General features: G+C 39.4%; 1 pseudogene; it reads right to left on the bottom strand.

The window, feature by feature from the left end:
* Window positions 1–10160: 10160 nt before the first annotated feature.
* Window positions 10161–10982, bottom strand: LOC116747111 (annotated as a pseudogene).
* Window positions 10983–17081: the final 6099 nt, after the last annotated feature.

Genomic DNA, 17081 nt, shown 5'->3' with positions numbered 1-17081 from the left:
TATTTCGATGTAACAAGTTCTACCTCACTGTCCCTTCCTAACCACATTAGTTACCTCAATTTTTTAAAAAAATTAATCACCCAGTTTGGGTAAGTATTTGAGGTCTAATTTTTTTTTTTTTTTCTAGCTTCAGTTGCTTTGGTCAGGAATACTGAGAAGCACAAACCCAATTTTAAAAATGTGAGAAGCAAAAATTATTGAAGAAGAGGGATGGGATAGGAATAGTGCATAAAAATATTTTTAAGGCTGTGGGAAGTAGAATGTATTCAGGAAGGTAATCACTGTAATTAAAGAAGGTAACAGGTCCAATCCTTGAGTAGGTGAAGGGATCTTTGATGTTCCTATACTTAAATACCTGAATGTTAGATTGGTGACTTCACAGGCACATGACCCCAGTGTTTATAGGCAAGAGTTTCTACTCCTTTGTTGGTATCTTACATCATTTTTTTTTTTTTTTACTATTTATTTATTTGGCTGCACTGGGTATTAGTTGGGGCATGTGGGATCTTTAGTTAAGCCATGCGGGATCTTTTAGGTGTGGCTTGTGGGATCTAGTTCCCTGACCAGAGATCGAACCTGGGCCCCCTGCATTGGGAGTGCGGACTCTTAACCCCTGGACCAGTGGACCAGCAGGGAAGTCCCTCTTAAATGCCTTTTTTTTTTTTTTTTTGCGGTACGCGGGCCTCTCACTGTTGTGGCCTCTCCCGTTGCGGAGCACAGGCTCCGGACGCGCAGGCTCAGCGGCCATGGCTCACAGGCCCAGCCGCTCCGCGACATGCGGGATCTTCCCGGACCGGGGCACGAACCCGTGTCCCCTGCATCAGCAGGCAGACTCTCAACCACTGTGCCACCAGGGAAGCCCGATGCCATTCTTAATTGAGCCAGAGACAGTGCTCAACTTCCTCTTTCCAATGCCAATCCCTATGCACTTTTTCCTCCAACAAAGTTTTGTTTTTGTTTTCACCTGTCCATCTTTGGAATAAGACATGCTGGAGTAATGGCCAGTATTAGAGGAAATAAACCTGTAAGGGAAGTCATAGAAGAGGCAGAAGGATTTAGGATAGCAAGGCACAGAAGGACCCATTATTAAGCAAGGGCTCTCATATCCTAGAGTCCCAAAACATGTTAATTTAGTGGGGTGGACAGTCTGCACATTTACTTGATAGGCTGATTAACCAGGTAACAATGCCATTTAGTTGCTTCTATAACCCTTGCCTATATTCTGATCCTTTCTCACCTTAGTGTTTGCAGCTATTATCCTGCCAAGTGCTCTCTGCCCATTTCCTAATATCTCTGAAACCACATTCTCACTTTTATAAAGCTAGACTTATATATAGGTAGAGCTGTATAGTACCTGTGTGATGTGATTTCCAAGGTACAAGAAGGCCTTATTTCTCAAGCTTGTGTCTCCCCTTCTTCATAGCTGATGTCTGATATTCCATTATCTGGAGTTGAGTCTCTGATTCTTCAATATGTGATAAAGCAGGACTGTTTATTTTTGTACCTGCACAGAAACGTTATAACAACAGTGCCTTGCCCATAGGAGATGCTCAACAAATACCTGTTGAATTATACTTAAACTTCAGGACACTCTAGGGGAGAAAACATGACATTCCACACCTAAGGCAAGAACAGCTAATACATCACAATTTCTTTCAATCCATGGCAGATGGTATTAAACAATCCTAACATTTATTTCTGCTAAGCCTAGTCCCTAGAAACTGCTAGTTTCCCACCAAAATATATTCTCCCTTGTTTAACATGTGGCTGTCCAGCTAGACTACATTTCTCAGCTTCCTTTGCAGTTATGCATAGCTAGATGATTATAATCAACGAAATGTGAATGGGAAGTGATGGGTGCCAGTTATGGGCCTGGCTTAGGGTATGATCACCTCTCCACTCTCTTATCCCTTCCCACCGGCTGCAACCTAGACACTGGCTATCCACCTTCAACCTTACAGATGACAGACCCTTCCTTATGAGATGGAAGAACAGTGACTTGGAAAGAAACCACGTCCCTGAACAACTAAGAAACAGAGATGTCCTTCTGCTCTGAACTTTTTACATTGAGACTGTCATGTAAGGAAGAAATAATATTTCTTTAAACCACTGAATTTTATTCTTACAGTAGCCTATTCTTTTTCCCATAACTAAAAACAACTGGATGCTGCCCCACAATCCTTTATACAGCATTTCAGATAGCTACTACTAATCAATAAACTTTCAGTTATGACCTCATAAAAAAGTCTTTCTTTTGTTCCTCATCCTACTTTTTTTAAGATATACAAGATTTTAGCTGTGCTGTTGAGGCCAACTACTAAGTTTTCTACTTTGTTTCCCAACAAAATCAGGGGAATTTTAGAACTCAGCTATGGTAACTTATAGGTTATAGATCTACCATCAAGTTGTCATCCATGATGTGCAAAGAGGAAGCAAATGAATCTAGGTTCATCAAGCCATAGACTTGGTACTGCTTGACATAATTAAGCCTTCCAAGTGTCTTCAGTAAATCCATAATTAAAGCAGTCAGATGGATCAACACCTTCATATAAGCAATTAAAGCGAAAAGGGCAGAAGGAGATTGAGTAGTACATTTAAGAAATATTTATTTAATCCTTACTAAATGATAGTTTTAGGCATTGGTGAATAAAACCCCAACAGACATTGTCCTTGACCAAATAACTTAAAATCTATTAGAGGAGACAGACAATAACCAAGGAAACATGAACTTATACAATTTGATAAGAACATTAAAAGGAAATAGGATGCAGTGACAAGGGAGAGAGACATATTTACTTTAGAAAGTGTGGTTAAGAGAAGGAATCTGTGCAAAGGTCATATTTAAAGACAAACCTAAGGATAAAGAAGTCAATCCAAAGGGAATGGATTGTACTTGCCATGTAATGTAAGTAAACTGTGGTCAGCAAACTACAGCTCATGGGCCAAATCTGACCTGCTATATATATAGTATGGCCTGAGTCCTAAGAGTGGTTTGTACATTTTTAGTTAGAAGTAAAAAAACTAAAAATGAATAATAGTTCATGACATCAAAATTATATGAAATTCAAGTATCAGTGTCCATATATAAAGTTTTTTTGAATATAGCCAAACTAATTAGTGTTGTCTATAGCTGCTTGATGTTACAACAGCATAGTTGAATACTTGTAACCGAAACTATATGGCCCAAGTTTAAAATAATTACTATCTGGCTTTTTACAAAGAATGTTTGCCAACCCCTGGGCTAGACTATAGAAAGTAAGGATAATGGCATGAAATAAGGTTGTAAAGGTAGGAAAGAACAAGATCATGCAAGATCTTATAGGAAAAAGAAATGAGAGAGAGAGAGAGAGAGAGAGAGGATGAATGAATTAGTTTAAAATGTATTACTTTAAAAAATTTGCTATACGATGTGAAACCACAGAAAGATAGGAAGCAAAGGAGTGTCATGATCCAATCTACATTTTAGGAAGATTATTAGGACACTTGATTTTAAATCATAATGTAGAACATAGTGAAAGATCATCATTCCCATTATAACAACTATAGAAAAAACCTAAACAAATAAGATACAAACAGACTTCAGGAATTTCTAGATTCCACATAAGACATAGAAGGCTGGAAAAAGCATCACTCCTACAACAACAAGAAAAAGCCAGATAAACTATAAAATCATAACTTGAATCCATTAGAGAGCTGAGATTCCAGGGCAACCAACTAACCTGAATTGTGAGGAAAGATGTGTGCTTTCAAGACAGAATATGAGGGACTTCCCTAGTGGTCCAGTGGTTAAGAATCCGCCTTCCAATGTAGGGAACAGGGGGTTCAATCCCTGGTTGGGGTACTAAGATCCCACGTGCCATGGGGCAAGTAAGCCCACGTGCCACAACTACAGAGCCCACGTGCTCTGGAGCCTGCACGCCACAACTAAAGAGAAGCCCACGTGCCACAACGGAAGATCCCACCTGCTGCAACAAAAACCTGACACAGCCAAAAATAAATAAATATTTTTAATAAACATGAGCACTGGTTGACCTCTGGCAATGGGAAGAAGATGTGGCCTTCATATAAGCAGGTTATAAGTATTTGACTAAAAGTTTCAACAAATTTCTAAAGGTCAAGTGTGGGTTAGTATAAAAACATAGAGTCCCTGGGAACCACAGATAGAAGGCGAATTCATACCCTTGCAAGTTCTCCTCTGTAGACATCATTGAGAGCTTATGAGAAGAATTGGGGGATAGACAAGAGAGTGGAAATAATCACCCTTGGGTAAAGGATTGGAGGAGAACAGCAGACATGTTTATGAGAAAGGTATGAAGTTCCACCAAAAATCTTTTCCAATAAGAAAGAAACGTCTTTATGACACTGGGGAAGGAGAGTAAACTATTGCTCTTAGGTCACTCACTGCAACTGCAGGAAGAAAGATTTTCTACTCCTGAAGAGGGCCAAGAAATGCTACTAGGACCAAAGCACTAGAGGTTTTTCCTACCACTGGAGATTACCATGAAGGTACCACCTTTGTGAAAAAGGGTTATAGTATCTGTTAATGTTAAAACTATGCCTGAACCAGGAAAGTGGAATATCTCTCATTCCCTAACCTCAACAGGATAGGAAACATTGAGCAGCAAGAAACTGCAACCTATACTGGTGGAGGGGCAAGTATACAGAAGAGATCTCACATAGGGAAAGGCATACTTAGGGAAAGCCTTAAAGCCTTAAAGCTTTAAAGGAGTAGGAGCACTGAGAAAAATCTTCAGGTAAACCAATTACCACCCTAGGTACAATGTGATGCTAGAGAAATTTGCAGCTGATGGTGAACTGACAGTGATTAAAACAGTAACAAAACTAACTCAACTCCCAATTTAAATTGAGACAACATGTCGTACTGAAGACCTAACAGAAGGGTCATTTCAGTTTCTAGATAATCTTTACTTCTATCTCTATTGTTCTATATACTATGTACAGCAATCAATTTAAATTACAACATGCAGGAAAAGAAAAAGCAAGAGAAACAACTCAAGAGACAAATCTCTCAACAGAACCTGACTCAGAGATTGCCCAGAATCTAAAAAGTACTAAAATTAATATGTTAAAGGGGCTGGTGGAAAAGGAAGATAGTGTGAACAAAAGGAGAATTTTAGAATACAGTTGGAAATTATCAGAAAGCTTCTAATAATGCTGGAAACAAATATGGGAACAGAGATTAAGAATGCTTTTTATGAGCTCATCAATAGACTAGACAAAGACAAAAAGAAAAAAAAAACATTCAGGGAACTTGAATATAAGCAGAAAATGACAAAAACTGAAACAGAAATAGAAAATGTAACAACAACAACAACAACAACAAAATCCACAGAAACATGCACCCTAAAGTTGTGGAACAAAGTAAAACCGTTAAACATATGGTTAATTTTTTTCCCTAAGGAATGAAATACACTAACCCACAGAACCAAAAAACAAAAACAAAACAAAACAAAAAAACAAAATACCCCAAGCAGGATTAAAAAATAATCTAGACATATTATATTCAAATTGCTGAAAGCCACAGGTTAAGAGAATATTTGAAGGCATTCAGGAAAAAAGTGACATTATATACAGAAGAACAAAAGAATTATAGCAGATTTATCAGACATCATCCAAGCCAGGAAACAATGGAGTGGAATTTTTAAAGCACTGAAAGAAAAAAATGTCAGACCAGAATTTTCCACAAAATGAAACTATCTTTCAAAAGTGATATAGAAATCTAAAAAATAGCTTGAGAAAATCCACTACTACAAAAACTGCACAAGAAATATTAAATGAATTTTTTTTTTCAGGAAAAAGGGCTAGGATACCAGGCAGAAACTTGAATCAATATAGAAAAAATAAGATCTCCAGAAATGGATAGAGTGAAGGCAAATTTAAAAGGTATTTTTACTCATTTTATCACTCTTAAAGAAAATTGACGGCAATGATTTCATTGCAGATCAGTCCTCATGAACATTTTACTAGCCATCCCAGCCAGTGCAGTAAGGTGAGAAAAATAAAAAGAGTATATAGTAAAGGAAAAAAAAAAATAAAATGGGCTCATATGACAGGAATCTCAATGTGGAAATTCCCATAGAAATTACATGAATCTATTAGCTCTAATAAGAAAATGTGTCAAGGTAATAAGATACAAGATTCACATATAAAATCGAGTTTATGTCTAAAAAATTGTAATGAACAAACTGAAATTGATTAGTATCCCAAAATGTGAGCTATTTTGTTATAAGTCTAAGAAAATATGGGCAAGATATGTATGTTGAAACCTAAAAAAGTACTGATTAAAGAAAGCAAAATAAATGGAGAGGGATATAGTCATCAGGAATTGGAAAAGTCAATATTGTGAATGATGTCACATTTCCTAAAATTCAATGGAATCATATATTATTCACTCTTGTGTAAAGCCTCTTTGATTCAGCATAAATTTTGTGAATTTTATTGAGGTATGGTTACATACATTCTACTGTATCCATTTAAAAGTTTACAATTTGGGGAATATGGACATATATGTGCACAAAAACGAATCCACAGTCGGAAAAAAACCAGACCAGTGGTTACTCAATCAGAGTAGTTGTGGAAATTTTAAGGGTCATGAGGGAGCTTGCAGAGGTGAGAGTTATGTTCTCCATCTTGATAAGGGTTCATGTTGCATCAGTATATTCATTTGTCAAACACTGACTGAAGAGTATCATTTTGTGTTTCCTTGTTTAAACAATTTACTGCAAAAAAGAACCAAAAAAAATTGCATTGTACTTAATAATATGAAATTAATATTATATGAAATTAAATTAATATGAAATTAAAATTGTACTTAGTAATATGAAATATTGTAAATGGTATTTTTTTTTGTAAATGGTATTTTACAATAATATCTGTAAAAATAAAATACTTAGAGACAAATTTACTAATAAATGTATAAAATATCCTAAGATTATATCATATTGTTGAAAGAAATTAAGAAAGTTTAAATCAATAAAAGGTACACTAGTTCTTGAATTGGAAGATTCACTATTGTTAGTTTTCCCTAAAGCAAGCTGCAGATTAAATGCAATCCCAATCAAAAGTCCAACAGGTTCTTTTGTACAAATGATCAAGGTGATTTGAAAATTTATGTGGACATGAAAAAGACCTAGAATATTCATAACCACCTTCAAATGTAGAGCACTTCACCTGACTTTAAAACAAATGTAGAGCACTTTACCTGACTTTAAAACTAACTCTAAAGCTAGTAGTTAAAATAATCAATCACTTTGATACTCATGAGCAAATAAACATCAGTTGAATTCAATGAAACAGAATGGTGAGTTCAAGAATAGATACACTTATACAGTCAAACAATTTTGTCAATGGCACAAAAGTAATTCAATGGGAAAAAGAAAGTCTTTTCATCAAATGGTGCTGGGACAGTCTGTATCCAAGTAGAAAAAGAATTACTTTGATCCCCACATTAAATCACATACACAAATTAATTTGAGATGGGTTATTATCTAAACATAAAAGTTAAAAATATAAGGCTCTTGGTAGAAAATATAGGAGAATGTGTCCACAGTCTTAGAGGAACAAGGACTTCACAGGACTCAAAAAGCACTAATCATAAAAGAAAACAATGTTGAATTGGACTTCAACAAAATTAAAATCTTATTCATTAAAGCATACCATTGCTTTTGCACAGCAAAGGAAACCATCAACAAAATGAAAAAACCTACTGAATGGGAGAAAACATTTGCAAATGATATGACTGATAAGGGGTTAATATCCAACATATATAAAGAGCTGATACAACTCAACATTAAAAAAAACAAAAACAGGGGCTTCCCTGGTGGCGCAGTGGTTGAAAATCTGCCTGCCTATGCAGGGGACACAGGTTTGAACCCTGGTCTGGGAAGATCCCACATGCCACGGAGCAACTAGGCCCGTGAGTCACAACTACTGAGCCTGCACGTCTGGAGCCTGTGCTCCACGACAAGGGAGGCCGTGATAGTGAGAGGCCCATGCATCGCAATGAGGAGTGGCCCCTGTTTGCCGCAACTAGAGAAAGCCCTCACACAGAAATGGAGACCCAACACAGCCAAAAATAAATAATAAAAACAACAACAACAACAACAAAAAAAAACCCACAGTGAGATATCACCTTGCACCTGTCCGAATGGCTATCATCAAAAAGAACACACTAGGGCTTCCCTGGTGGCGCAGTGGTTGAGAGTCTGCCTGCCGATGCAGGGGACACAGGTTCGTGCCCCAGTCTGGGAAGATACCATATGCCATGGAGCGGCTGGGCCCGTGAGCCATGGCCTCTGAGCCTGGGCGTCTGGAGCCTGTGCTCCGCAAGGGGAGAGGCCACAACAGTGAGAGGCCCGCGTACAGCAAAAAACAAAAAAAACCCAAAAAAAACCCAATAAAGAATGTTGGTGAGGATGTGGAGAAAAGAGAACCCTCATACACTGTTTGTGGGAATTTAAATTTGTGCAGCTACTATCGAAATAGTATGGAGGTTTCTCAAAAAATCTAAAAATAGATTTACCACATGACCCAGCAATTCCACTCCTGGGTGTATATTTGAAAAAAACAAAAACACTGATTGGAAAAGATACATGCATCTCAATATTCATAGCAACATTATTTACAATTGCCAAGATATGGAAGCAACCTAAATGTCCATCAACAGATGAATGGAAAAAGAAGATGTGGTGTATACACACACACACACACACACACACACACACACACACACACACACAGTGGAATACTACTCGGTCATAAAAAAGAATGAAATTTTGCCAGTTGCAGCAACATGGATGGACTTGGAGGGCATTATTCTAAATGAAATAAGTCGGACAGAGAAATACAAATACTGTATGATATCACTTATATGTAGAATCTAAAAAATAAAACAAACTTGTGAATATAACAAAAAAAGAAGCATACTCACAGATATAGAGAACAAACCGTGGTTATCAGAGGGGAGGGGGAGGGGCAATATAGGGTTTGGGGAGTGGGAAGTACAAATTATTGGGTTTAAGATAGGTTACAATGATGTATTGTATAACACAGGGAATACCACCAATATTTTGCAATAACTGTAAATGGAAAGCAACCTTTAAAAATTGTATAAAAAATTTTAACAACAAAAGCCACATTTAAAATGGCAGGGAATTTTGTGGAATCTTTACTTGTCCTTGCTCCATCCCTGCCTTGCACAGCATAGCACAGATGGGAGAAGCAGTAGTCTTATCCCTTGTTAATTTTAGTGAAGTAGAGAAAGTTCGACTGAATTTGCTCTGTTCTAAACTGTCTGTGCACTGTGTAAGGGAATGAAATCTACAATGCTTAACTCAGAGTTCAAAGGACCGAAAATAGCTTGGATCTCAGGCTAAGGGTAGCCTTGGGAAGCTGAGAGCATGGCTAATGAAAATCCACCAGATGCCTGCATGCAAAACATTATTTTGTGGGGATTTTTTCCCAGCTTTATTGAGATATAATTGACACATAACATTGTGTAAGTTTAAGGTGTACAACGTGTTGATTTGATACATTTATAAATGCAAAATGATTACCACCATAGTATCAGCTATTATGAAAGAGGTTTTTTTTAAAGGACCATTTATTCCTTTCCCAAATATTACAGTAAAACCAGCTGGAAGAGAATGGTTTTAGCAGTTAGAAAAAAAAGTACAAATCTGAGGTTTGGCCATTAAAAGTTATTTACAACAATGGGAGGGGAAAAAAGACAATAAGAAGTTGTTTCACATTACAGAACTCCCCCCAACCCCAAAGCTTAATACTTGATTACCAAGTAAAAAAGAGATACAGTTGATTCACAAGCTGGAGGTCTGAACTTGAGTAATACATTTATAAAAACCTAGACAGGGGCAGTGTCCTCTCCAGCCTAGGTGCCACTAGGCACAGCACAAGAGACTAAAAACTCAACAGAGGAAGGCTGGACACTCAGGGTTTGGGAGTGTAGGCACCCCCACATGTGGCTCTGGGATTTGGGGAGTAAACAAAGCCTACTTGGAAAAGAATTGGGGAAGAAAACCAGCAACTGCCTTATGCATGGGTGGGGATAGGGAATGGGTAGGGCCAGGGGCAGGAGCATTTCCCATCACTAACCTAACTTGGGAAACTGCAAGGGACCATCTTCAACTGGCCTTAAGAGGAAGACCAGATGGATGATGGGAGAATCCACATAGAGAGAGGAGGAGAGGGAACGTGGTTAGTGGGGCAACAGCCCCTTCCTTTCTGGGCGCAGGAAGGCAGCCAGGGCACCAGGTCCAGGCAGTGACCTCACAAGGACAGCACAGTTTTTGCAGCTTAGAGATCACCCACCTGCCCCCACCCAGATACTCATTCTGCTCGCTGGCTGGTGTAGGGCCACTCTCTGGCCCGAAGGGAGTGGATGGCTCTGCGCCTGGGGCCCTGCCTCTTCTGTGTCTCCTCCTCCCTTGGAGGAAGCACTAGCCTCTGCCCCTTTGGCCTGGGGCTCCTGGCTCTCAGGGGTGGCGGCAGCCTTCCCTCCCTGGGCAGTGCCTTCCTCGCTGCAGGCACCGACCGCCCCCTGCTCCTGCCCTTCCTCTGTGGGTGAGGAGGCAGATGGATCACCCCCAGCCCCCTCCTTGCGATTTATCTTGAAGGACAGGCCACTCAATTTGGAAGGCTTCTTGAAAGAGAATTTCTTCTTCTTCTTGGGGGTCTCCTTGGCGGGGGGTGGGGGGGCGGGGGGAAGCTCCCCCTTGACCTCAGAGTCCTGGCTAGGGGGTGCCGGCTCGATGGCATTGCCATTGGCCCCGGCTTCCTCTGTTCTGTTCACGGCAGGGGAGCGACCCTCCTCCACCTCTGGGGGATAAGTCTCCATTGTTTTTCACGTGGCCGTTCTCCCGTCCATTGACCTTAGCGGGGGAAGTGCTTGCTGCTTCCTAGGTGGTCACGTCGCCCCAGGGAGCCTTGGACCTCTGGTTGCCCATGGTGGGGGTTCTGCTGGTGGGCGCCAGGAGCCACCCCCTGCTCACGCCATAAGGGATAGTTTGGTCTGGTGGCCCAGGCAGGCAGAGGGGAGGGGCTTGCACCTGAGGGGGAAGGGTGTGTGTGTGGGAAAATGAGCTGCATCCCTGCTCCACACCTCACCGACTAGCTGCGCCCGCCACCGCTCTGCTCCTCACCAGAATGCCCATGCAAGAGATTATTGATTGAGGAATACAGAACAGCTAAGGCACAATAGAAACGGGGGTAAGCTTCTTAGGGAAAGGAAGGCATTTAAAAGCAACTATGTATAGACTTCCCAATTTCAAAGTTTACTATAAAACTACACTAATCAAAAGAGTGTGGTAAGTTTTGAAATTGGGAAGTGTATACATAGTTGCTTTTAAATGCCTTCCTTTCCCTAAGAGGCTTGAATGGACTTGAGGACCCAGGGAGTAGGAAAGGTAAGCTGGGACTAAGTGAGAGAGTAGCATTGACATATATACACTACCAAATGTAAAATAGATAGCTAGTGGGAAGCAGCTACATCTCAAGGGGAGAACAGCTCACTGCTTTGAGACCACCTAGAGGGGTGGGATGGGGGGGGGAGGGAGACGCAAGAGGGAGGGATATGGGGATATATGTACGCATATAGCTGATTCACTTTGTTATACAGCAGAAACTAATACAACATTGTAAAGCAATTATACTCCAATAAAGTTGTTTTTTTTTTTAAAAGTGTGATAATGACATAAAGACAGATATACAAACCAATGGAATAGAATTGGGAGTCCAGAAATAAAGCATTGCATATATGACCAAATGATTTTTCAAAAAGGTGTCAAGTTCATTCAATGGAGGAAGGACATTTTCCCAACAAATGGTGTTGGGAAAGCTGGGTATCCACATGCAAAAGGATAAAATTGGATCCTCACACCACATATGAAAATTAACTTAAGATGGATCAAAGACCTAAATGTAAGAGCTAAAATTATGAAATTTTCAGGAGAAAATATAGGGGGAGGGGACTTCCCTGGTGGTGTAGTGGTTAAGAATCTGCCTGCCAATGCAGGGGACACAGGTTTGATCCCTGGTCCAGGAAGATCCCACATGCTGTGGAGCAAATAAGCCCTTGCACCACAAACTGAATCCTGTGGGTCTACAGCCCGTGCTCTGCAACAAGAGAAGCCACCGCAATGAGAAGCTCATGCACCACAATGAAGAGTAGCCGCACTCTCCACAACCAGAAAAAAGCCCATGCACAGCAACAAAGACCCAACGCAACCAAAAACATAAATAAAATTTTAAAAAAAGAAAATATAGGGGGAAATTGTCATGATACTGGATTTGAAAATGATTTCTTGGGTATGACATCAAAAGCATAGGCAACAAAAGGAAAATGGATAAATTACACTACATTAAAATTTGAAAAAGCTTTTGTGCATTAAAGGACACTAACAACAGAGTAAAGAGGCGACCAGTGAAGTGGGAGAAAAATGTATGCAGATCAAATAGCTTAGTAGGGGTTAATATTAAGAATATATAAAGAATTTCCACAACTCAACAACAAACAGAAAAAACCCAATTAAAAATTGAAGAGGGCTTCCCCGGTGGCACAGTGGTTGACAGTCCGCCTGCCGATGCAGGGGACACGGGTTCCTGCCCCGGTCTGAGAAGATCCCACATGCCGCGGAGTGGCTGGACCCGTGAGCCATAGCCGCTGAGCCTGCGCATCTGGAGCCTGTGCTCTGCAACGGGACAGGCCACAACGGTGAGAGGCCCGAGTACGCCCCCACCCCCCCACCCCCCCCAAAAAAAGAAGAAAGAGATTAAATAGACAATTGTCCTAGGAAGATATACAAATGTCCATTAAGCCAATGAAAAGATACTCAACATCACTAATTATTAGGGAAAAGTAATAAAACCACAATGAAATACCACTTCTCTTCCATTATGATGACATGTTTTTTTTTTTTACAACTTCATTGGAGTATAATTGCTTTACAGCCGTGTGCTATTTTCTGCTTTATAACAAAGTGAATCAGTTATACATATACATATGTTCCCATATCTCTCCCCTCTTGCGTCTCCCTCCCTCCCACCCTTCCCATCCCACCCCTCTAGGTGATCACAAAACACCGAGCTGATATCGTTATCCTATGCAGCTGCTTCCCACTAGCTATCTATTTTAATTTGGTAGTGTATATATGTCCATGCCACTCTCTCACTTTGTCACAGCTTAACCTTCCCCCTCCCCATATCCTCAAGTCCATTCTCTAGTGGTCTGTGTCTCTATTCCTGTATTACCCCTAGGTTCTTCGTGACATTTTTTTCTCTTAAATTCCATATATATGTGTTAGCATATGGTATTTGTCTTTCTCTTTCTGACTTACTTCACTCTGTATGACAGACTCTAGGCCCATCCACTTCATTACAAATAGCTCAATTTCATTTCTTTTTATGGCTGAGTAATATTCCATTGTATATATGTGCCATATCTTCTTTATCCACTCATCCAATGATGGACACTTAGGTTGTTTCCATCTCTGGGCTATTGTAAATAGAGCTGCAATGAACATTTTCGTACATGACTCTTTTTGAATTATGGTTTTCTCAGGGTATACGCCCAGTAGTGGGATTGCTGGGTCATATGGTAGTTCTATTTGTAGCTTTTTAAGGAACCTCCATACTGTTCTCCATACTGACTGTACCAATTAACATTCCCACCAGCAGTGCAAGAGTGTTCCCCTTTCTCCACACCCTCTCCAGCATTTATTGTTTCTAGGTTTTTTAATGATGGCCATCCTGACTGGTGTGAGATGATATCTCGTTGTAGTTTTGATTTGATTTCTCTAATGATTAATGATGTTGAGCATTCTTTCATGTGTTTGTTGGCAGTCTGTATCTCTTCTTTGGAGAAATGTCTATTTAGGTCTTCTGCCCATTTTTGGATTGGGTTGGTTTTTTTTAGTTATTGAGCTACATGAGCTGCTTGTACATTTTGGAGATTAATCCTTTGTCAGTTGCTTCATTTGAAAACATTTTCTCCCATTCTGAGGGTTGTCTTTTGGTCTTGTTTATGGTTCTCTTTGCTGTGCAAAAGCTTTGAAGTTATATTAGGTCCCATGTGTTTATTTTTGTTTTTATTTCCATTTCTCTGGGAGGTGGGTCAAAAAGAATCTTGCTGTGATTTATGGCATAGAGTGCTCTGCCTATGTTTTCCTCTAAGAGCTTGATAGTTTCTGGCCTTACATTTAGGTCTTTAATCCATTTTGAGCTTACTTTTGTGTATGGTGTTAGGGAGTGACCTAATCTCATACATTTACAGTCCAGTTTTCTCAGCATCACTTATTGAAGAGGCTGTCCTGTGTCCACTGTACATTCCTGCCTCCTTTATCAAAGATAAGGTGACCATATGTGTGTGGGTTTATCTCTGGTCTTTCTATCCTGTTCCATTGATCTATCTTTCTGTTTTTGTGCCAGTACCATACTGTCTTGATTACTGTAGCTTTGTAGTATACTCTGAAGTCAGGGAGCCTGATTCCTCCAGTTCCGTTTTTCATTCTCAAGATTGCTTTGGCTATTCAGAGTCTTTTGTGTTTCCAGACAAATTGTGAATTTTTTTGTTCTAGTTCTGTGAAAAATGCCAGTGGTAGTTTGACAGGGATTGCATTGAATCTCTAGATTGCTTTGGGTAGTAGAGTCATTTTCACAACATTGATTCTTCCAATCCAAGAACATGGTATATCTATCCATCTACTTGTATCATCTTTAATTACTTTCATCAGTGTCTTATAATTTTTTGATTACAGGTCTTTTGTCTCCTTAGGTAGATTTATTCCTAGATATTTTATTCTTTTTGTTGCAGTGGTAAATGGGAGTGTTTTCTTGATTTCATTTTCAGATTTTTCATCATTAGTATATAGGAATGCCAGAGATTTCTGTGCATTAATTTTGTATCCTGCTACTTTACCAAATTCATTGATTAGCTCTAGTAGTTTTCTGGTAGCATCTTTAGGATTCTCTATGTATAGTATCATGTTATCTGCAAGCAGTGACAGCTTTATTTCTTCTTTTCTGATTTGGATTCCTTTTATTTCCTTTTCTTCTCTGATTACTGTGGCTAAAACTTCCAAAACTATGTTGAATAAGAGTGGTGAGAGTGGGCAACCTTGTCTTGTTCCTGATCTTAGTGGAAATGCTTTCAGTTTTTCACCATTGAGGATGATGTTTGCTGTGGGCTTGTCATATATGGCCTTTATTATGTTGACGAAATTTGCCTGTATGCCTACTTTCTGCAGAGTTTTTACCATAAATGTGTGTTGAATTTTGTTGAAAGCTTTCTCTGCATCTACTGAGATGATCATATGGTTTTTCTCCTTCAATTTGTTAATATGGCATATCACGTTGATTGATTTGTGTATATTGAAGAATCCTTGCATTCCTGGAATAAACCTCACTTGATCGTGGTGTATGATCCTTTCAATGTGCTGTTGGATTCTGTTTGCTAGTATTTTGTTGAGGATTTTTTTTTTTTTTTTTTTTTTTTTTGCAGTACGCAGGCCTCTCACTGCTGTGGTCTCTCCCACTGCGGAGCACAGGCTCCAGACGTGCAGGCTCAGCGGCCATGGCTCATGGGCCCAGCCACTCCGCGGCATGTGGGATCTTCCCAGACCGGGGCACGAACCCGTGTCCCCTGCATCGGCAGGCGGACTCTCAATCACTGCGCCACCAGGGAAGCCCTGTTGAGGATTTTTGCATCTATGTTCATCCATGATATTGGCCTGTAGTTTTCTTTCTTTGTGACATCCTTGTCTGGTTTTGGTATCAGAGTGATGGTGCCCTCGTAGAATGAGTTTGGGAGTGTTCCTCCCTCTGCTATATTTTGGAAGTGTTTGAGAAGGATAGGTGTTAGCTCTTCTCTAAATGTTTGATAGAATTCCCCTGTGAAGCCATGTGATCCTGAGCTTTTGTTTGTTGGAAGATTTTTAATCACGGTTTCAATTTCAGTGCTTGTGATTGGTTTGTTCATATTTCCTCTTTCTTCCTGGTTCAGTCTTGGCAGGCTGTGCATTTCTAAGAATTTCTCCATTTCTTCCAGGTTGTCCATTTTATTGGCATAGAGCTCCTTGTAGTAATCTCTCATGATCTTGTGTATTTATGCAGTGTCACTTGTTACTTCTTCTTTTTCTTTTTTATTCTGTTGATTTGAGTCTTCTGCCTTTTTTTCTTGATGAGTCTGGCTAATGGTTTATCAATTTTGTTTATCTTCTCAAAGAACCAGCCTTTAGTTTTATTGATCTTTGCTATCATTTCCTTCATTTCTTTTTCATTTATTTCTGATCTGATTTTTATGATTTCTTTCCTTCTGCTATCTTTGGGGGTCTTTTTTTGTTCTTCTTTCTCTAATTGATTTAGGTGCAAGGTTAGGTTGTTTATTTAAGATGTTTCCTGTTTATTAAGGTGGGATTGTATTGCTATAAACTTCCCTCTTAGAACTGCTTTTGTTGCATCCCATAGGTTTTGGGTCATCGTTCCTCCAGTGTTATTTGTTTCCAGGTATTGTTTTAATTTCCTCTTTGATTTCTTCAGTGATCACTTCGTTATTAAGTAGTATATTGTTTAGACTCCATGTGTTTGTATTTTTTACAAATACTCTCCTGTAATTGATATCTAGTCTCATAGCGTTGTGGTCAGAAAAGATACTTGATACAATTTCAATTTTGTTAAATTTACTAAGGCTTGATTTGTGACCTAAGATACGTTCTATTGTGGAGAATGTTCCATGAGCACTTCAGAAAAATATATATTCTGTGGTTTTTGGATGTAATGTCCTGTAAATATTAAGTCCATCTTGTTTAGTGCATCATTTAAAGCTTGTGTTTCCTTATTTATTTTCATTTTGGATGATCTGTCCATTGGTGAAAGTGGGTTGTTAAAGTCCCTTACTATGAATGTGTTGCTGTCGATTTCCCCTTTTATGGCTGTTAGTATTTGCCTTATGTATTGACGTGCTCCTGTGTTGGGTGCATAAGTACTTACAATGGTTATATCTTCTTCTTGGATCGATCCCTTGATCATTATGTAGTGTCCTTCTTTGTCTC

The sequence above is a fragment of the Phocoena sinus genome, chromosome X (assembly GCF_008692025.1).
Source record: "Phocoena sinus isolate mPhoSin1 chromosome X, mPhoSin1.pri, whole genome shotgun sequence".
Lineage (NCBI taxonomy): Eukaryota > Metazoa > Chordata > Mammalia > Artiodactyla > Phocoenidae > Phocoena > Phocoena sinus.
Note: the sequence above shows the minus strand (reverse complement) of the source record. Positions and strands in the feature narration are given on the sequence as shown.